Source organism: Lytechinus pictus, chromosome 12 (genome assembly GCF_037042905.1).
Source record: "Lytechinus pictus isolate F3 Inbred chromosome 12, Lp3.0, whole genome shotgun sequence".
NCBI lineage: Eukaryota > Metazoa > Echinodermata > Echinoidea > Temnopleuroida > Toxopneustidae > Lytechinus > Lytechinus pictus.
Genome location: NC_087256.1, coordinates 23,172,585 through 23,195,497, shown reverse-complemented (window position 1 = coordinate 23,195,497; position 22,913 = coordinate 23,172,585). Strand labels below are relative to the sequence as shown.

At 36.1% G+C, this 22,913-nt stretch overlaps 1 protein-coding gene across 1 annotated transcript in view; it reads left to right on the top strand.

Annotated features, from left to right (window-relative positions):
- LOC129273049 (G-protein coupled receptor 83-like) overlaps positions 1–22,913 on the top strand; it is a 182,573-nt gene that overhangs the window by 3,530 nt on the left and 156,130 nt on the right. The window contains exon 2 of the mRNA XM_064107797.1: positions 4,292–5,219. The gene's annotated coding sequence lies outside the window, so the exon portion shown is untranslated. The remainder of the gene's footprint in view (positions 1–4,291; positions 5,220–22,913) is intronic.

The following is a 22,913-nucleotide window of genomic DNA, read 5'->3' as shown; positions in this document are numbered from 1 at the left end:
TGAGAAGGCATGTGCGACACATAAAATGTATGTTCGATTAATTCGCTAGAATTCTACCCAAAGTCCCAAGCTATTGGAAACTTACAGTGTAGATGTAATTGATTTGTTTTCCTTCATCATCTAGAAACTGTTGCAAAATATCATGTAAATTATGACTCAAGTGCCCATAATTATGATAAAATAAAAGAGATACATACAGTGGCAATTGCTTCTTGTAAACTTGGAATTAGAATCATTAGTTTTTGTTTTGTTTTGTTTAAAGATGCTGAAATATAATGGGCAAGAATGATGAAAGACGTCATTTCAAGCAGGTTGGAAAGCTCTGTACCAACACCTTTACATTGCTTTCCATTTTCCAGCCAAACTTTTTGATGTCCTGGTACAACATACAATATCTTGCATATTACCGCTTCATCTTCATGATAGGATGCGACGTTAATGATTAGTGTCAATTACAGAGATAACCATTTCTATTAAAATGTGTTGGTGTATAATCGACAAATGTACTGCTTCGTGATGTATTCACAAGTGGTACATGTACATGCAGTCGATGCTTGAAACCGTTTCAGGTCTACTGTCCATGCTATACAGTGAACATACAGTCAATGCTGCTTGGGGCTGTTTCAGGTCTACTTTGCATGCTATGTATAGTGCACATACAGTCAATGATGCTTGAGGCTGTTTCAAGTCTACTGTACATGCTATACATTGAACATACAGTCAATGCTGATTGAGGCTGTTTCAGGTCTACTGTGCATGCTATGTACAGTACACATACAGGTGATACAGTCAATGATGTTTGAGGCTGTTTCAGGTCTACTGTACATTCCAGTTAGTCAAACATATCAAAACTTTACAGACAAGTATAAGTGTGTGGGCATTAATCGCCATTGCTTCCCAATGATGCTTTGTCATTTGGAATTTCAGCTTCCCTAAAAGTTCATCCACTGCAATACCCTGTCTCATTTTTATAACAGGCGAGATCCTATATAATCATTAAATAGTAAGCACATTCAATGACCCAGTGATGATTTTTGTCGGTGTGTTAGCTGTGTCATGTATAAATAAATAGTATGAAGAAAAAAAATCAAACTAATCAAATCATGCATATCAGAAATTAGGGTTGTTACGTAGACACCACTATTATTATGCATATATAGTATTATTTTGACTGCTATGTATTTTTTAGGCTTATGAGATATTTTTTTTCTCCCAGGTTTCATACTCTGACAATTTTTTTACCATTTCCCTTCAAATATTATTGATATTGATTGATTCAGATGTTGTATTTAGTAATATTATATATAGTTGCTATGGAAAATGTGTTGCTTAGCAACTGTTGCTGTATATGGTTGGAACGTTGCTTGATATGTGATTGTAAAATTGGCACTTCGAAGTCAAAATATAGTTTTTAAAATGTAGATAACACCCCAAAAATGGTGGTTGCTACGATAAATATGATACCTAGCTACTGTTGCTATACGAGGAAAGATCAGGTTGGCACCCCCTGCTAAAAATGTTCAGCACTGTTTACTCTACCTGTCAGCCAAATTTCATGCTTGTACCATAATTTGAACAATTCTTGCTAATTTTTGCACGGATCATCTAGACTATATATAAGACTGTGGTCTAATGAACTATTACTTTGCATTGATAGATATATCATAATCGATAATGTAATGAAGCTTGGACATTTCAAGAAGGTAGGTGAGCTTGGTATTGAATTGCAAAGAAATATTGCGATGCCTGTTTCTTGGAGGTTGAATTTAAAGCAGTACGATGATTATATGATAATTATAAGAAAGACTCCTGCTCCAACTTTAACGCAAAGGTCATAACCAGAAAATAAAGCTTTAATTTCTTTTATTTTTGACATTAATTGTACGGTAAAATTACCTAAAATTTTGCTAAAATGAGCAACTATTCAACTGAATTTTACCTAAATTTTAACTAAAATTTAGCTAAAGCCACTACAGAGCCACCAAGAATTTATCTTTCTTTTTAATCTGCCTTTTTGTTTTTATTCTTTACGTGTACCATAATGTTTTGTTTTAATAATGTAAATAAAGTAAATCCTTGGCAAATAATGTGATATTAATATCACATTTTGATGGTTTATTTTGATGAAAAAAAATAATTTAGCTAGAATCCTTAAGTCTTGAGCTAAAAATCGTAAAAATAAGATACAAGATTTATAACTGTCTATCACTAAAAATTAATTGCGAAATTTCCCCAATGTGAATATGGCGTAAAAGACCCTATTAAAAGTTAAACTGATATAATTTTTTTCGAATCAGAATTCCATATTTGTTCAATTGAGAGGGACGACATTTTTCGAAGAAAGTGGGGTGGGTCGGGCAGAAGCTAGAGGAAATGTCGGTTTTGAAGAAGCGCTGGACGTCGTGAGATACTGAATCTCGCCCTAAAACCATCTGGACAGAAATAGTAAGAGCAGCCCAGATGAGAGAGTGCGATGATGCTGCAGACTATTGTATAACGCTGGAAGATCTAAGCAAGTTTACACTGGATATGAAAGAAATTTATACTTCATTCAAAGGTTGATACCACGTTTGTTACATTTTCAAAATGAGAGATAATCTGGGGCAAAATCGGTAATTTTGACATTTATAGTCAAATCTGGAAAATAAGAATTATGTAAAAGGTCAAGTCCACTCTCAAAACTTGAATTAAATCAAAGAAGAATTTAAAAGCACAATGCTTTCATCCAAATCGGAATCGATGTAAACTAAGAAAAGTATGATATTTTGAGCTTTCGCTTATTTTTCATAAAACATCTTTATGCACTTTCGAATGATATAGTCATGACGTCCTTCACTATTTCTTATGTGTTTTTCTGTTTGAATCTTACAATATTTTTTTAAAAAGCAGATTGGACAATAAGGGCCAGGCAATTTCACTGAACCACCAAATTTAAAAACAATGGCAATTTCACATGTTCAAGGGGAATAAAACTGTTTCACATGACATGGAGAAAATTTAAATATTTTACATTTCATGTTAAAGATAGGAATAGTGAGTGGGTGATATCATCATTCCTTTATTTGTATATCAAGCGGGATGTGAATACATGTTTGTTTTGTGAATCTCAGCAAGACTTATAACTTTCTTATTTTACATCCGATTTTGATGAAGTTTAAATGTTGAGCTTGTTGGATTTTTATTCAAATCAACTTTTTGCGAGAGTAAACTTACTTGCCCTTTTTATTACGATGTAAAGCACTTAGAACCAGAAAATATTAAGCAATATATAAATCTAATTACTGTATCATTCTTGTTGTTATTTTATTATTATTTATTATTTATTATTATCATTATTATTATTAAATTAATAACGTGTATTAACTTGTAATCATGTTTGAAAACTTAGAAATAGATACCTTGATGTTTCAGCAAAAATCAGAAAGCAAGAGCATTTTTAGTTTTTTAAATCAAGGTCTCAAAGTTGAGACAAAGAGATTACACGAATATGAATTCTTAAATGTGCTAAATACTAGACTATAATGTATTATGCGTTTATACTTTGGTCTAGTATACAGTAAAATATTAAGACAATCCTCTTCATATGATTTTCAACATGTTCAAAGAAAGAATTAGGCCTAACTTTATCCCTTGTCCCTCTCCTCTCTCTCGCCATCGTACAAGCAGATCAATTCTGGAATGTAATTAGCTGCCAATCACTTTATGAAACGTACCATAGATGGATTCATTTTGCATTCTATCAGAGGATGTTATACATTTCACGCATGCAAGTATGCGTTAATTATAAAAAGACTTGTAAATTTCTCAATCTGTAATTTTGTAGCTATCTTGAATCACTTAGCTTGATTTAAAAATCAATTTGAAAATTACGAGCGTAAACGGGGGGGGGGGGGGGGAGGGGCGCTAGAGCAAACTGTTCATTCCCTAAAAAGAAGGAAGGAGGGGAGAGGAGATAAGGAAGAAAACAGATTAAAAAAGGGAATAATAAAACGAGAGGAGTTGAATATTTGGAAAGTATATTAAATGTTTTGATAGATTTTTACATAACAGTCATATAAGTCAGATTTCACTCTTCCCTTTTTCCTTTCGTTTTTTATTCCTTTTTTGCTCTTTGTCATGAAACTTTTTTTTTTTTTTTTTTTTTTTTTTTGGGGGGGGGGGGGGGAGTGAGTATTGGGTGTAGCCCCCGTGTCTGTATGCCAGTCGATATCGTTAGGAAGACTTATTGGAATGCTATTTGTTTTACTTATTGCATTGGTAAAACCCCTTATGTCTTTTATTAATTTCACAGATTTGACGGATTAGAGAATTCGCAAGTTATCTGGAATTTGTTTCGAAATTGGGGAAATGAAGATGGAATCAAGTACCCCACACGATTCCATATTATTAAAGACTCGATAGTACGTTCTAAATTTTCATCCCTTTTTTCATCGTCGACCTCACTACTGTACAGCCACAATGCCACACCTCCGTCAATGCAGTAATCTCAGTGAGAAGTGTATTAAAAAACAAAACAAAACGGATGAAAGCAAGCTAATTTACGAAGGTGCCCCTTATCTGACATTTTTGATGGACAGGAAGAAGATGAAAATGTATTGTTTGCTTTAGTCACGCTCACTGCACATGTGCATTTCAGTAATCGGCGCCAACTGAATATTGGACTTAAATTTACGCGTCATTTTGCCATCACGTAATTGAGCATTATTGACTCGAATCATTTTTTCTCCGAGAAGAGGAAAATTACGCCAAACAAACGCGGACTCGACTTGAGATGGACGGAATAGTCGGAATTTATACTGCAGAAAACATTTTACGGCAGTTTGCGAATCGTCATACTTTGGAATATTTACAGGAAGAACATGCATGAGATACAAAATCAGTTTACAACGTTTACTTGGACATAAAACTCTTAAGTTTTTGTGTGCGGACTAGACAACATTTTCGAACGGGAGAACTTCGTCGAGACTATCCAAACCTCACGGGGAGTTTGTTGATTGGTCTCTGGACGGTTGTTCTGCCCTTGATAATCAATTTGAATTTGAAGTTTGTGAATATCGGCGGGTAGAGACATATTTTGGAGCTATGGAGAAAGATCTTCTCATTGGATATCAATTGAGATATTTTTGGTGCTAAATGTGTGTAGCTGCGACCATAGATGCATGTGGCATGCTGGAGAGGACAGATGAACATGCTGAGACTGAACAAATGTTGCTGTATGAGTGAGTCGTTTTACCCGCAGAACAATACGGCAATATCACTTAATGATCTTAATGACACTTTGAAATTTATGGAAGTTGGTTAAGTTTAGGTGTTAGTGCCAGGATGTGTAGCGTAAGCGCACCCCTCCCCCTGCAGGATAGGGGCCTGACCGAAACGTATTCTTTCGCCCTTTTCCATCAAGTTCATCGTGTCATATCAAGAAGATTATTGCTTTGTTGTCACCTACGGGTAATCAAACTAATTTTCATAATTTTTCTTGGAAGAAGGATCGTTTGCCGAAAGCTTTACAACTTTTTTTTTGGAAAAGGTGGTAAAGCTTTTCCCGCCGACAATTCTCATTGGATTGTGTAAAGCAAGAATGGTAATGTTTCTAAAAACAGGGGCGGTGCCACAGGAAGGGAACAGCGGCTTTTCATCCCCTATGATTTTTAAGATGATAAAAAACCTCAAAAGAGGTAAAGAAGTATTCAATCAAAGAGCGTTTTGGGTCATAAAGCTCGATAAGAACGTTATTCAATAATAAGAAAAATGACGTCACAATAAGGTCGTCTTGCTCCCTATGATAATTTTAATTCACTGGCGCCACCCCTGAATAAAAATACTTTACCACGCCAAGTTTTTGGCTTGTGGAATTCGCGTAAACATTAACGATAAATTCGATGATCGATTAATCGATTTCGCGTCTCGTTGAAATATCCCTTTCGTGCGGTTACAAGCTAAAGGTGAGATTTTTATAACATTGATTTCATCAATATTGTATATTGTATATTTTGTATTTCATTTTTGTACACCAATTATAATATCCGTTTCGTACGGTTACAAGGTGAGATTTATTACATTGATTTTGTCAGCTGGAATTTTGTACATTTCATTTTGGTATGTCGATTATATTCATTTTCGTTGCTCTATGTTTATAAATTAGCATATAGTGTGGTTTATTGCATATAGCCCCATAATAGAGTTTTAAGCCCATGGATAATTATTTCGGTAATCTTTTACAAGTAAAGTGTATAAGTGAGACTAGATGGCTCATGAAATTAATATTATTTATTACTTTAGGGAGTGGCAAAGAGTCAGTGTTCAAATTTAAAATGTCATGATGAACAAGAACGAGAATAGCTTATAATTCCACTTATTCATAAATGTGGAAATTTTCTTAATATGCATAGATTGTAATTTTTGTAATTCCTGCTCTGTCAGCACTTTGAACTTATAACAGCAGTCCCTTGTACGTCATAAATAATAGATCTAAAAATTATCTATTTTCATAGTTGGTACTCAAAACATGGTGGATTTCAGGTAGAAAAAAAGCTTAGCGGAAGTAAAAATAATAATAAAAAGAACATTATGGTGATGATTATGATGATAATAATTGTCAAATTAAAGAAACTGTGAGCTTTGTTTTATATTCTAGATCTATTGCATAATTCTTTTTCTCAAATTTATAGAAATTATTATCAGAGCCAATTAAATTCATATTGCAGATCAGGTTTATATATAATTCATTATTCATATTATTTATGGAAACCATTATCAGAATTAGCATGGAATTTATTTTATATTCTAGATTTAGTGCATGACTTGTGTTCAAATTTATTTTCTTTCTGCATGTTAAGACCTAGCTAAAACAGAAAGTAATGGTGAAGATTATGATATCGATAATTGTTATTATCAAATGGAAAAAAAAGAATGAATTTTTGTTTATTTTGTTGATCTCGAGCTTAATTTATTATGTATTCATTAAATATAGAAATTTTATTCGTATACTAGATCTAAAGCTATATGTTCCAATTTAGGGAAACCGTAGGATTAACCAAACTATTTCATTAATATGGGGTTTTATTTTATAATGTATTTACACTGGTTTACAGTGCATAATTCATGTATTCAAATTCATGGAAACCGTTATCAGCGCCAAACTAATGCATTGATATATAAATTTGTTACATGTCTACTAGATCTAGTGCTTGATTAATGTATTCATATTTATAGGAACCATTATCAGAACCAAGCTATTAACATTTGAAATTTGTTTTATATTTTGATCTAGTTATTAATTTTATGTAAAATTGTAGATATTTATTATCTGAACCAAGCATTAACATGGAATTTTTATGTTTATTTTTCAGGTATGGAATGCCCAAAATAACCAGGACTATAGTCAGGAGGCAAGTCTAGTTCACACATAATCACAATCATAGACCTATGTACACTGTACACAATTAGGTGATTACCATCATAACTACTCATCGAGATCTTATGATGAATATAGATCCAGAACAGTAATATTGTTCATGGGTTTTCAGCCTGTCGACTGCGCAACCCTCATGAACATGATAAACATCAAAATTCTGCGAGAGTAATAGGCGAGCGGCGAGAGGCCAAAATTTTGGACTTTAATCCCCCCGACTGGATCAAAGCAAAAACATGCATCATTTTGAAGGAAATTTTCTGATTTTTTTAGAACTGAGAATTAAAAGTGTCGCAGAGTGTAGCTTCACCATGGAAACCAGCCTTGAATAGGCCACGCCCATTTTTGTGATAAATGCAAAGCAGTAACTTATTATTTATATTTGTTAATCAATTACACTAAATTATATATAAATATAGACTTTACAAGGATAAAGTCACTACAGATTGAATGATATGATAACGCCTAGCAACCAAATATATATTTCATACATATTTGATTTCAAAACTGTTGCCTAGCAACATTATTTTCCCTAGCAACCATATTCACTTTTCAATATTCTCTCTTATTTACCAAATTAATTCATTTTAGTATTTTTTTAAGTTTTTCATTTGTAAAAACTAATGAAGAAGGTGAATTTTGATGAAAAAATTAATAAAAGAGGAAGACTAGGATGTATAATGCATTTATGATCATGAAAAATTACATTATTGCCATGTTTGATTAACCCCTGCATGTGACGGATATCACTATGTTTGTGTGTATTTACGACTATACGCATCAGTATGGTCTATTATCATTTAATGGATTTTATAATATTGTTATAAATCATTCTCAGATACCCTGCTGTGTCATGTTATCTGTTCTAATCTAAATAATTGAGTATTCATCGATTTTTCTATTACCTATGGAAACCATTATGTTGCTTAGCAACAGCATTTTCCCTAGCAACCATCACTTTTTGGCGATATTTTAAGCCTGTAACTTCCCAAAAATATCCTTTGTTGGTCCTCAAAATGCATCTTATACTTTTCTAAGCATTTATTGTAGTTCTAAGCATTTATCGTGGTGATGGCAATTAATTTCAGCCATCTGGCCAGGCAGTTGGCATATCGAGAGAGGGCAAGGCTGTATGCAGAAAGATTTTACTTGGGGTGGAAAGACGACTAAAAAATCTCCAAGAAGCGACTGAGTTTGGCAAGGGGCGCTTTTTCATAGTAAATTGAAGGATATCATGCACACTTTTGGTGAATTTTGTGAAAATGTTCAGTTTAAAAATGCAACTTTTAGCTGCATACGGAAATGGGAGAGGAAATTGGTATTATTAACAATATCATTTAGTTTGTTGTTTGGAACATTTTATTATATAACATTTTAGGAAGGGTAATACATATCTAAGACCAACCAATAAGTCTAAAAGTGTCTGCAATGGGAAACGAAATTATTTATCAGTATGGCAAATATAATTCCTAATCTGCAATTCTGGCAATTTTCCTGTGTTGTTGGAAGGTTTTTTTTCTTCTTTTTATTATACCAATGCATGGGCAATGGGGCAGTTAACACAATAGTCTACTTGCAGACCTTCAAGCAGGGTTGTTGGTTTATCTGGACAACTTGGTAAAAAAAGGCTTTTCAATGATCACCTGCCGTGATTTAAACACATACCAAGAGATCCTCAGTATGTCGTACATATATCGAGTAGACAACAAAAATTACTGAATCTGAGCCTGTTGCTCACTAGAACCGGTTTAGTCCCTGTACAGTCTATATTGGCATTACTGATTCCAGCAGTTAATTAACAGGTCAAATATCTTTTTGAGTATAGGCCCTATTATTGTCTCATCAAGCTTAAGGGCAAAGTCCTAACCATTGAACTTATGAGTATTTCTTTAAGTTCTTTCTATAAAGCTCCTAACCAATTTTTCTCCCTTCCTCGAGAAGCCCCCTCCGCTATCGAGTAAATGCAATTATTGGGGATTTAAACAGTCACAGCATTATCTGGGGGTATGGAGAAACCAATGAGATGGAGAACTTGTGGAGAATTGGTCAGATGCAAATCAGATTGCATCACCCAACAAAATGTGAGAAGGTTGTGCTTGACCCTCTCCCGCACACTCAACATCGACCTATTGGGCTGAAGGTGAATGCAGCCATCAGCCATCACAGGACCTTCCAGCACTCCCTACTCGTTACGACACATTTGGAAAGCTGTTGAAGAAATCATTACAGAAGAATATTCTACGAGGATGCCGTACAAACTATTCTCCGGGCTTGACTGATGACGAAGCTGCTGTACAATAAATATTTCAGGAGCTTAGAGAATTACCCATTTGGTGCCGATACGCTTGAATGTGGGGGGGAAATTGACAACTGCCATTCTGGATAGTAAAAAAAGAAAGTGACAGTAATTTAATAAATCAATGGATATGACTCACAACAGCAGAAAAGCCGGGGAAAGCGATTCGGATTCTTGAAAATGACTATGCGAGTCTCAAACTATACCCCTAGTGACCACCGACCAAGTGGCCCACTATCCTCTTGTGGAGTCAATGTAACCCTATGTATTTCCTGCGAATGGGCCAATCTTCATAAAAGTGCAGAGACAGTCTCTCAACTAAGAGTCATTTGAATTCACAAGACCATTCAACATGAACGTCTTGTCTGCTTGTGCTATGCTATCAAAGAAAATAATGAAGAGCAACAAGGCACCTGGATTAGATATAATGTCCTCTGTGAGCAGATCACACTTCTTAGACGTGTTGCAGCCCAAGGGCTGCTGACATGTTAAACCACTGTTTTCATGAAAAAAACCATGGCAAGTAGAAATTAAGGGTATAGTTGCCTAACTCGAGCCAGGCAAAGACCCAAATCAGCCCAAAGAGTTACAGAACAATCTCTCTACTCTGTCACACATACAAGCCCTTTGAAAGGCTCCTTTTTAACCGCATTGCTCCCTTTGTGACTGAGTTCCTCATTCCAGTAGGCAAGATTCAGGCCAGGAAAGTCTGAATCTGACTCAGTACATCAGATGGTTTGAGGAGGGTCTGAAAACTGGAGCAGCATTTGTTGACTTCTCTGCAGCTTATGAAACAGTTAATCATAGGGTAGGCCTACTTACGAGGAAAGTCATTGTGATGACAAAGGACTTCAAGTTGACAAGGCTAATTCAGAACATGCCCTCAAACCGGTTGTTTGTGAATCTCAGTGTTTCCAACAGAAAATGGTGGAGGCAGAAAAATGGTCTCTCACAAAGTGTCCTTGCCTAACTCCTCTTTAACATCTACACAAACGACCAACTAATCCACCCAAACACCAAGAGCTACCTATGCTGATGAACTGTGCATTGCCTCACAGAAGCAGTCATTTGAAGAGGTGGAAAAAAAAACCTTCAGTGATGCTCTGGCATATCTTGCTCTTTACTATCCAGAGAAAACCCAACTTAGCGTCTTCCACCTTAACAATAGAGATGCAGACCGGAAACTGATGGTCAGATGGTGGTAAAAGTGAATGAAACACACCAGCAAGCCTGCCTACCTTCACGTCACTCTTGCGTACAGAGAACATGTTGCCAAGACAAAGGCAATGCTGGAAAACGGAACAACATCAAAAAGAGGATTGCTAACACAATATAGGAAGCAGATGCCAAACCATCCGTTCAACAGCTCTGCTGTATACTACAAGTTTAATCCAGTCCTGAATGCTGCTTGCAGAGCAATTTCCAACTGTCTGCTACCAAAAAAAGTAGATGACCTTTACCTATTGTGTGGCACAGTCCCCCACACATAGAGATATCAACACGGGTGGAAAAACAAACAATAACAAGATGTCCTTCTTCCACTCTTTAACTATGAACCTGCCAAAAAGAGACTCGAATCAAGACAGGTTCCTTCACTTGACTGAATCCTTTGATGGCTATGCACAAAGTCAAATGATCCCCCTATGGTCAAACCACATCCAGCCTGTGACGCAAAAGCTTTCAATGTGACTTAGCGAATCACGCCCCCAGGTTCAAGTGACGAATGGTTATCCTGGCTATGTCTTAATCGCCTATGGTCTGGAACAGGAAGGTGCAAAGTCCTTAATATGAAGTTCGGGGCTACAGCAGGGATGCAGACACTATCTACGACTGAGTGGAGGATCAGACAGTGCATCACCGTTTGGTCTGCCCCCCCCCCCCTCCTACCAGAGCCATGCGCTGCCAAAGATCTGGAGTCGATCAACCCAAAAGCCAGATCTTGCTTGAACCCTCGACTACACAGGACTTGTGTAGTGACCCGAGAAGATGGGCACAGGGCAAATATTGCCCTTTAAAATCATTCAGTATACTATGACCAAATTGGAGGCTAGGTGTACAGGAGTCTCATTCTCCAAAAGGTGGCTTTCTAAGGGGGGTACAGTATGTAGATGTGGGGTAAGATTGTTAGCATCGAATATCTTTGCTCTTCAATTGGCAAATTGTAATTTTCACCTTAAAAAAATAACAATCAGAATATAGGCACCGAATATATAGCATCGAATATCTTTGCTCTTCCACTGGCAAATTGTAATTTTCACCTTAAAACACTAACAATCAAGATATAGGCACCGTTTCCAGCAAAGTTTTAGCCTAACCGACAACCCCATGAGCAACCAATTAAGTCCCTGCCCCCTCCCCATCCAACAACCCATGAGCAAATAATCATTTTCCCCCAAAAATGTCAGATTACCATAAATAGGTGTCTTCTACCAGTCAGACAATTAATGACACACTTCTTCTTAGGTCATTAAAGATGCCATGTCCTGTTAATGGTACAAGATCTACATGTAGCTTTCCTGTGAAAAGACTCTAGTGCAGTGGCAGTTCATAACTCTGTCATAGCTCTGGTAGGAGGGGGCAAACACAAAAGTGTTGTATCCTATGATCATCCTTACAGTTGCAGGTAGTTTCTCCATTCCTATTGTAGAAACATAGGTGATTCAAACAAGATCAGGTAGGCCATTCTTCACTTGGACCTGGAGAGTGATGTACTTAGTCCATAGGTGAGATTGTGTATCACAGACTGGAGATTGTAAGACCAGAGGGTGACGCTTTCATGCGTGCAGAGTCATCAAGGGATTCTTTTGAGCGGAGAAAACTGTGTCTAGATTTGAGTCTCTTGGCAGGTTTATGGTTGACGAGTGGAATACTATATTCCTGATTGTTTTTTCTTTCATCTGTGCTGATGACTTCTCTTCTGACGTATGCAGGTATGGTGGGGCAATAATACAGAGTAGGTAAATATCACTCACTTCTGTTAGTCGCAAACAGCCAGTGATGGCTCTGCATGCTCCATTCAAGACTTGGGGGTCAATATTTAGCACCAAGACCTGCGTACTCAGCAGTGGAGAAGCATAGAGCAAGAGCTGTGGTACAGATAGATTTGGTATCTGTCAATATCCCATCTGTTTCCCAGCTTTTTCAGATTGATATTCCTTGCTCCAAATTTTGCATTTGTTTTGGCAGCATGTTCTTTCTATGAAAAAGAACGGTCTAGAATGACGCCAAGGTAGGTTGGCTTGTAACCATCTGACCTTCAGTTTTCGATCTTCTCTCTGTTTTTTAAGGTGGAATACACTAAGTTGGGGTCTTTCTGGATTGGCTCAGAGATGATTTATAGCACAATAAGGAGTTAGACTTGCCAGATCATCACTGAGTCCGTTTTGGCACACCGAGGAGTGTTTATTACTTAAGAAATTATTGCACAATTCAATGTTTTCCCACTCCATTTAAGCAGTGATACAAAATTATGCCTTTAGATGTTCCAGCCTTATTATTTGAACAAATCATCATTACAAATACAGATTAGTATGTTTTACCAATACTGTAGGGGTATCATCCCAATTACATCAGTTTTAGATATTTTCACAGACATATTTGTTATACCATGGATGTCTTTCAAGATTTACATTGATCTAAATCTCCATGGAACGAACAGTAGCGTTAGTGTAAGCCCTACAATAGTGGCATGTGTACCTGTTTTCCCAAGCTTTGCCTTTGTCAATGCAATGTCCTTTACAAATGTATGCATGTTGAGAGGAATTTTCTTAAACCGAGCATTTAAGGCATCAGTTTTTAACAGCCGGAGTCACTGACACTATTGCTGTAGCCGAAAATACCTGAAGGACAACATCAAAGACTACTTAAGCTGATATACCTCCTCTCCACATTCAGGGACTTTTATTGTATGCCCCTCTCTGGTTGTCTCTATTCAGCAGATGTATGCAAACCTCATGACATATTACATAATGACACTTAGACATAGAAAACATCTCCCAATTTAGTAAGCCTTTCTACCCTTAATGGTTTTCTTGTCCTTTTCTTGGCCTAATCAGGAATGATAGCTCAGTCGGTAGAGAGGGGGTTTCAGATTCCGCTGACCTGGATTTGATTCCAACTTGGTGCATCAGTGCTCTTTTGTTAGGCGCATCCTCATGCATTACCAGGTTTTGGAGAGGACATTAAGCTGTTGGTTCTCTGGTTGTTTGCTACAGGCATTCATGCTTTCTTAGCAATCAGGTAAACAACAACCATATTAAGGCTTGAGATCCCAAGTTTCCATGCTTTCAATCCTTCTGATTTCTTGACAGTTGAAGACAAATAACGCTACCCAAAGCCTTTGCCAGGTTAGGTCTGAAGAGACAAAATGTGCATATTCTCAAAAATTGTGACACATAATATAGCCATTTTCTGTGGATCAAGTCGTTTGTGCGTTAGAGTTTTAACGATGTATTTCCTCAAACAGTCTAATACCCCCACCCCGAAAAGGGGAGAAAATCGGTATTTTTCTCGAAAATATTTAAATCAACGATAGAAATACGATTAGAAATAAATTTTGATGACAACCATGTATGACTTATCTCTCGTCAAAGTTTATTTAATAAGCCAACATGCTAGACGCGCATTACATGCATGAAACAGGTCAAGAGCAGATCAGAGAAATATTGTATTGTTTTTTGGAAGCATGCTCAATTTACTTACTGGTACTAGTCTAATACCCCCCCCCCCCGAAAAGGGGAGGAAATCTGTATTTTTCTCGAAAGTATTTAAATTAACGATAGAAATACGATTATAAATAAATTTTGTTGACAACCATGTATGACTTTTCTCTCGTCAAAGTTTATTTAATAAGCCAACATGCTAGACGCGCATTACATGCATGAAACAGGTCAAGAGCAGATCAGAGAAATATCGTTTTATTTTTTGGAAGCATGCTCAACTAGTAGGGGAGAGAGATAGGGTTCCCATGCACCCGAATGATATATTTTTTTAACCTACATTTTTGTAATCCGTAAGATGTGTAGTGAATGAATTTTGATGTTCCCAAAACGAAATATTGTCCCATGGGGTTCAAATTCAAGATGGCGTCCAAAATGGCCGCCATATTCATGGGATTTGGTTTTTCGTACATAGATTCCGACACAAACATTCATTTGCCACAAAATTAGTGTCATATGAAAGATAGATAAATTTTCTACAAGTTGATACTATTCATGGGTGATGAAAAGCTAATTCGGCTGTGATTTTAATAAGAAAAGTGCAATTTTGAGAATTTTTTCCAAAAAATTGAAAATTTGCGAAATACATGATTTACCATAAACCCAAAGAAAATAAAGGAATCGCCTCAAAAATTTTTAGAAAACTTTCCTAATATACAACTATTAAGTGGACGAAATTCCAAATTGATATCGTTTTTAGTCACAAACTTATAATGTCTCAAACTTGAAAATTCAATTTTCAGAAATTTAGCTTTTTTACTGCATATCGGAGACTTGGATACACTAATGTATATTGTCACATTTTCAACCCAGAAAATGGAAATAGGCCTTAATAAAATGCGAAATGATATATTATTTTGTTGATAGAATTTACTACAATCCCTTTATTCTTCGATTTAAAGTCGGTTGATATATTTTTTGAAAGAATTAAGACTTTTGGCCAAAATTTGTATGTTTTTTGTTAAAAAATGCACATGCACTGTTATTGATCAGATTTATTATGAATGTTAGTAATAAATTCACAATCTCAACATTCGATATGAAAGAGGATGTATCAACGAGAATATTGGCAGGCTTCATGCCACCATAAGTATCTTCATTTGCTTCAGATAAAAGGAAAATATGCTGAATGTATTAAGCGATTTTGCGCTAAATTGATGCCAAAAAGCAACCTCAGTGTGGCAGTCACACCCAGTAAAATGATTGCAAAGTGATGAATGGTATGTCATTCAAATAATACAATAGCTTGGATCAGCCTCTCGCATCGATTGTGTTGGTATGACTAACACACCGTAATGTCCAGTATGTAATGTGCATGGTAATAGAAATGTGATTCAGAAGGATGTAAAGGCAAAAAAGGTGTTTCTGATACATCATAAAGAAATTTATTTAATGAAGTCTCTTGGAAACAGTTATAAGATACACTTGCACTGCAGGTAATAGAGATGACGTTCTTACACATCAATACACAACTCAAAGGAATATTTCGAAGCTACCCCCACTTTATCTGTATTTTGAATCTATGGCCTGTATTCCTAAATCAGGTTAATCTTCGAACACAAAATCAGTGTCATATGAAAGATGAATAAATTTTCTACAAGTTGATATTATTCATAGGTGATGAAAAGTAATTCGGCTGAGATCTTAATAAGAAAATTGCATTTTGAAATTGTTTTCCCCAAAAATGAAAATTAGCAAAATACTTGATCTACCATATATCTAAGGAAAATAAAGGAATTGTCTTGAAACTTTCTAGAAACTTTCCTATATAATAATATACAATTATTAAGAAATTGAGTTGGTTTTTTTACTGCATTTTACAGACTTAAATGTACTATATTGTCATTATCTTTACCACCCTTTTCAACATATTGATAAGTTTTTCTAACCTACACCTTTTCAATCCTGGAGTCGTATACTGAATGAATTTATTTTGATGTTCTGAAAACTTGAATATTGTCCCTTGGCCGCCACCTTGACGGCCATCTTGGATTCTGACAAAAAACTCTTAACAGAACTTTTCAATTCGACGTCATAGGAAAACAAATTACAAATGTTTTGAGGGTATTCTGAGTATGAGAAATTAATTGAATGGGTTATCTTTATTCTTTACGATTTGAATTAAACAATTCTGATACATTAAAGTGCCAAAAATGACAAAAACCTCTTTCTGTTGACCAATGTAAAGAAGGGTAAGGTCTTTTTGGAACATTGAGATGTGTATGGTTGTGTTATTAATCTAATTAATATTTTCAAAAGTAGAAAATGTGGTGACGAATCAGTGCCACGGAAAAGGCCTCCTGTAAATTGCATTTTACAACTTGCAACAATTAACTTATATCATGTCAAAATGTAAGCTTTATGGTTCTTAGGGAGGACTTTGACAGACAGGCAGTCAATCTTAGAAGTCATTGGCAGGCTCATGTGCTAGATTTGGGCGATCTTTTTGAGCTAAAACTTTGTGCCAATGTGATCTTGAAAGATATATTCCTGATCCAGAAGTTGTAAACTTTGGACTGGAAAAGCAATTTTGCTTGCTGCAAAATTCAAGAGAATTTTATTCTCTTTGAGAAAAAAAACCACGGAATTTTCTTGGTTGCCATCCGGGCAACCATGATGGCAGTTTTGGTTGCCAACGTCACCCGGGCAACCGCTAATTTCGAGCCCTGCTTTGGAGTGGGGATGGTGGATGGAATTTCCCTCACGTGTGATCTGTTCCTTCTCAAGATTCCTCCGCTCGGCTTTGATACTTCTTAAGACCTGGGTTCCTCACAGACTTTGGATGCTTTAGCTGGTATCCAAGTGTGTTATCTTGGATGTATAACTCTCACTGGCTGTCCTACATGCAGAGGTGGTAGATTAGAACGTGCATGTCGATAATGCACTTCCTTCACCTTGTCTTGCCTATTCAAGAGAAAATCAGTGGTAGTAGAATCTCTCGAGAAATAGTGACTTGATAATGTGGTTCTGATGGGTCTACCAAATAACATTTCTGCTGGTGATCTCAAGTTACTTTCGACTGGTGTTGCTCTCAGGTTCATCATTGCTAGTTGACTGTCTTGGCCAGTCTGATAACATTTTGTCAAATGATTCTTGACTGTACGAACCATCCTCTGAGCTAATCCGATTGATCTTGGATAGTGTGGAGAAGAAGTAATGTGCTTGATATTCCACTTCTTTTCTTCTGCTGCCTTGCTTGATGTTTCTGGCATGTTTCACTCTGCTTTATCAACTGGTCGATGTCCTCGTTGATGTTTGACAAGAACTCTGTCTCACTGGTACTTTCGATTCCCACGGTGTCCTAGGTGAAGCTGTCCAAGGATATTATTCCTCAGTGACTTCGGTACGATGACTTGACTTCCCGTGAAGAGTACTCCATGTGATAATCCGATGTTATCTCTATACGTCCAATACTGCCTAAGGGATTTCAATAACTCTTGGATTGTTTCAGGCCAACTCAGGCCAAATCTGCCATAATCATCTGGGAATTGGATCATTAGCCGTTTCTCTCTGAAGTTCTGTCCTCTTGTGTTTTCCGGAGAGTAATAAGTCGATCGCATATGCGAATCTTTTTCCTCAGAGCAGACAGTGGATTTAACTCTGACACCTAACGGTACATCGCATGCTTCCTTGGGATTAGGAAGTCGACTCAACAGATCGGAAAGAATCATGTCGTGTCCAGGTCGGTAATTGATTTGACACCTGTTTCCTTGGACTTATAAGCGATCGCTGTAGATGCGGCGTTGCACTTGTAAGAGTTTTTTTCCATATAATTTCCAGTGGTCTGTGATTGATTATGACTGTGAATTCTTTCGCGAACAGATATTATAGCAGCGTTTGATACCAAACATTAGGACTAAGATTTCCCTCTATGTTTGAGTAGTTGGAATGTGCAGTGGAAAGACATTGGATGCAAACGCAACAGGTTACCTTCCTGAAGCAGGCATGCTCCTAGATCTTTCATTGATGTATCTATCTCGACAGTTCTCTCTCTCTCTGGGTCATAGAACTGTAGACATGCACCTGATGATACTGCACATTTCAGGCTGTTCAAGGAATGTTCATGATCATCGTCCCAGATAAACGGTACTTCCTTGTGGAGAAGTTATCGAAGTGGTGCTGACTTTTCCAACAAATTAGGAACATATGCTGCTAGGTATTTGAACAATACTAGGCATTTCTGAACATCCTCTTTGTCTTTGGGTAATAGTACTTGGGTAATGTGTTGGCTTCCACCTTGCTAGGATCTGGGTAGATATCTGATCTAGTGCACTTGGAGCCAAAGAAGTTGATAGCTTCTTTCTTGATTATGCACTTGGAGCTGTTGAACACTGAGTCTTCTTGCTTTGCCGTCTCCATGAACAAGTACATATTCTTGTTGTGTTCCTCCACGTTGATCTTGATCTTGTCCTTCAATTAGTGTGCTGCACTTGCGTGGTGCGTCTATGGTAGGTTTAGCGATGTCCTTGACATGAAGCATCGCTTTTCCTTTGAAACTACCAATAGCATCGAATTGCTCTAGAAATGCTTGTTTGAGATCCTTATCACTTGTGATAGGTGTTTGTTTATGTTTAGGGTTAGGTGTAGGTGTGTCATAATTGTACATTGAGTGAATTGTGATAATTCCAAGGTCAGTGCAACATAACAACCCAAGGATAGCTGAAACCTTGACATCTGGTACATAGAATGTCTGTGTTGACCATTTCGGACTGTAACATTTTATGTCAAGTGTACCTTTTCATTAAATTGGAATCTCACCATTAGCTTCAAGTTTTACTGGTGTTTGTTTCACTAATGATTCCCACTTTGAACTTTATATTTCCTTGGCATACGTACTATGATAGTGTTAGTACTTGCACGTGAGTCAACTCTTAGGTAGAGCTTATGTTGACCGACTCTGTGGGCATATGTAAATGTTAGCAAATGCTACTGTACCTTCTGAATTTACAACTGTGTGTGGCCCATTGGTGTGTATTGTGTCAAATTATGCAGAGTTGGATAGACTGCCTTTAGACTGATAATGATCATGATCTGTGATAGTATTGTGTGCTGTGCTCCATTTCGCTGATTGGTTAGTTCTTTCGACCTTTTGATTTTGATCGTGATTTCTTTTGTTTTGGTAAACGATCATCAGATATCATGTCAGATCTTCGGTCATCTGAACTACGTTATGGTTTTCAACTATGATCACTTTTTGACTGGCGACAGAATTACCCCTAATGACTTTTACAGTGGAGAGCCAATTCCATTAATATTGACCCCCAAAGGGTTCATAGTTGTCTGAGAATGATAATTGAGGTTTTTTTCCTTCATTATGAAAGCAAACGGAACAGAGTTGTAAACATAAGAGATATACAATAAACAGAATTTTGGCTCTTCACGAATTTAGAAAAGAGTTAGAACGTGTTGGAAAATAAACCTGATTTTGGAATACAGGCCATAAATTCAAAATACAGATAAGGTGGAGGTAGCTTTGAAATGTTCCTTTCTGTTGTGTATTGATGTGTCAGAACTTCATCTTTGTTACAAACACTTTTTTTGCCTTTACATCCTTCTGAATCAGATACATTTCTATTACGATGCACATTACATACTGTACATTAAGATGTGTTAGTCATACCAACACAATCGATGCAAGAGGCTGATCCAAGCCATTGTATTATTTGAATGGCATACCATTCATCACTTTGCAATCGTTTTCATGGGTGTGACTGCCACACTGAGGTTGCTTTTTGGCCTCACTTTAGCGCAAAATCGCTTAATACATTCAGCATATTTTCCTTCTTTCTAAAGCAAATGAAGATACTCATGGTGGCATGAAGCCTGCCAATATTCTCGTTGATACATCCTCTTTCATATCGAATGTTGAGATTGTGAATTTATTACTAACATTCATAATAAATCTGATCAATAACAGTGCATGTGCATTTTTTTTTACCAAAAACATACAAATTTGGCCAAAAGTCTTAACTCTTTCAAAAACTATATCAACTGACTTTAAATCGAAGAATAAAGGGATTGTAATAAATTCTATCAACAAAATAATAGATAATTTCGCATTTTATTAAGGCCTATTTCCATTTTCTGGATTGAAAATGCGACAATATACATTAGTGTACCCAAGTCTCCGATATGCAGTAAAAAAGCTAAATTTCTGAAAATTGAATTTTCAAGTTTGAGACATTATAAGTTTGTAACTAAAAACGATATCAATTTGGAATTTCGTCCACTTAATAGTTGTATATTAGGAAAGTTTTCTAAAAATTTTTGAGGCGATTCCTTTATTTTCTTTGGATTTATGGTAAATCATGTATTTCGCAAATTTTCAATTTTTTGGAAAAAATTCTCAAAATTGCACTTTTCTTATTAAAATCACAGCCGAATTAGCTTTTCATCACCCATGAATAGTATCAACTTGTAGAAAATTTATTTATCTTTCATATGACACTAATTTTGTGGCAAATGAATGTTTGTGTCGGAATCTATGTACGAAAAACCAAATCCCATGAATATGGCGGCCATTTTGGACGCCATCTTGAATTTGAACCCCATGGGACAATATTTCGTTTTGGGAACATCAAAAGTCATTTACTAGACATGTTAAGGATTACAAAAATGTAGGTTAAAAAAATATATCATTCGGGTGCATGGGAACCCTATCTCCCTACCAGACTAAACTGACTTACTGGTAATATCTTTTGATTTGATTGAAATCGTTCCTGAATGATAATTGAGCGATTTTACTCAATGTTTTAAAATAGACTGAATTGCCCAAAGAACTAATCGGTATTGTTCTTTTACATTACGCCAACGTTGTTTTCAATAGAAAAACGGGTATGCAATTATCTTGACAATCGTGCATGTAACGCTTTCCCCCAAAAGTTTCGTATTTTTGTTTATTGTTTCTTTGCTCTATCGTTGTGAATGAAATCGTTCCCAGCTAGAGTTGAACGATCTTTACCTGCAAAGAGTTAAATTGTTCATTATCCAAAAGAGCCAAACGGTATTTTTTTCCTTTTACTTTTCAAGCAAGTCTTGCATTGATAATTAACACGGCAATCAAAAGATCTATTAAATCGTTTACGATTGTTTGTTTTCCCGCCAACTTGCTGTCTGTGTTGTAACAATATGAATCAGGTCAAGAATTATAGTGCTTTCTTACAATAAGACTCAATGTTAATGCTTTGAAAAGAAATCAGGGTTGCACATTAATCTGACAACCATGTCTGGTAATGTTTTTTTTTTTTTCCCGCCAAAATGTTGTGAATGAAATCGTTCCAGCTATAGAGTTGAACAATCTTTACTCGAAAAGAGTTAAATTGCTCATTACCCTAAAAAGCCCATTGTTATTTTTCCATACAAATTTCAAGCCAGTGTTGCATTTATAATTAACACGGCAATTCAAAGATCTAACTCGTTAATGATTGTTTTTCCCCGCCAAAATGCTTTCTGTGTTGTAACAATATGAATAAGGTCAAGAATTATAGTGTTTTCTTACAATAAGACTCAATGTTAATGCTTCGTAAAGAAAAAGGGTTACACATTTATCTTGACAACCATGTCTGGTAATGTTTTTTTTTTTTTTTTTTTTTTTTTTTTTTTTTTTCCCCGCCAAAGTGCTGTGAATGAAATCGTTCCAGCAATAGAGTTGAACGATCTTTACTCGAAAAGAATTTAATTGCTCATTACCCAAAAGAGCCAAACGGTATTTTTCCTTTTAAATCTCAAGCCAGTCTTGCACTGAAAATTAACTCGGCAATCAAAAGATCTATTAAATCGTTTACGATTGTTTGTTTTCCCGCCAACTTGCTGTCTGTGTTGTAACAATATGAATCAGGTCAAGAATTATAGTGCTTTCTTACAATAAGACTCAATGTTAATGCTTTGAAAAGAAATCAGGGTTGCACATTAATCTGACAACCATGTCTGGTAATGTTTTTTTTCCCGCCAAAATGTTGTGAATGAAATCGTTCCAGCTATAGAGTTGAACAATCTTTACTCGAAAAGAGTTAAATTGCTCATTACCCTAAAAAGCCCATTGTTATTTTTCCATACAAATTTCAAGCCAGTGTTGCATTGATAATTAACACGGCAATTCAAAGATCTAACTCGTTAATGATTGTTTTTCCCCGCCAAAATGCTTTCTGTGTTGTAACAATATGAATAAGGTCAAGAATTATAGTGTTTTCTTACAATAAGACTCAATGTTAATGCTTCGTAAAGAAAAAGGGTTACACATTTATCTTGACAACCATGTCTGGTAATGTGTTTTTTTTTTTTTTTTTTTTTCCCGCCAAAGTGCTGTGAATGAAATCGTTCCAGCTATAGAGTTGAACGATCTTTACTCGAAAAGAATTTAATTGCTCATTACCCAAAAGAGCCAAACGGTATTTTTCCTTTTAAATCTCAAGCCAGTCTTGCACTGAAAATTAACTCGGCAATCAAAAGATCTATTAAATCGTTTACGATTGTTTGTTTTCCCGCCAAC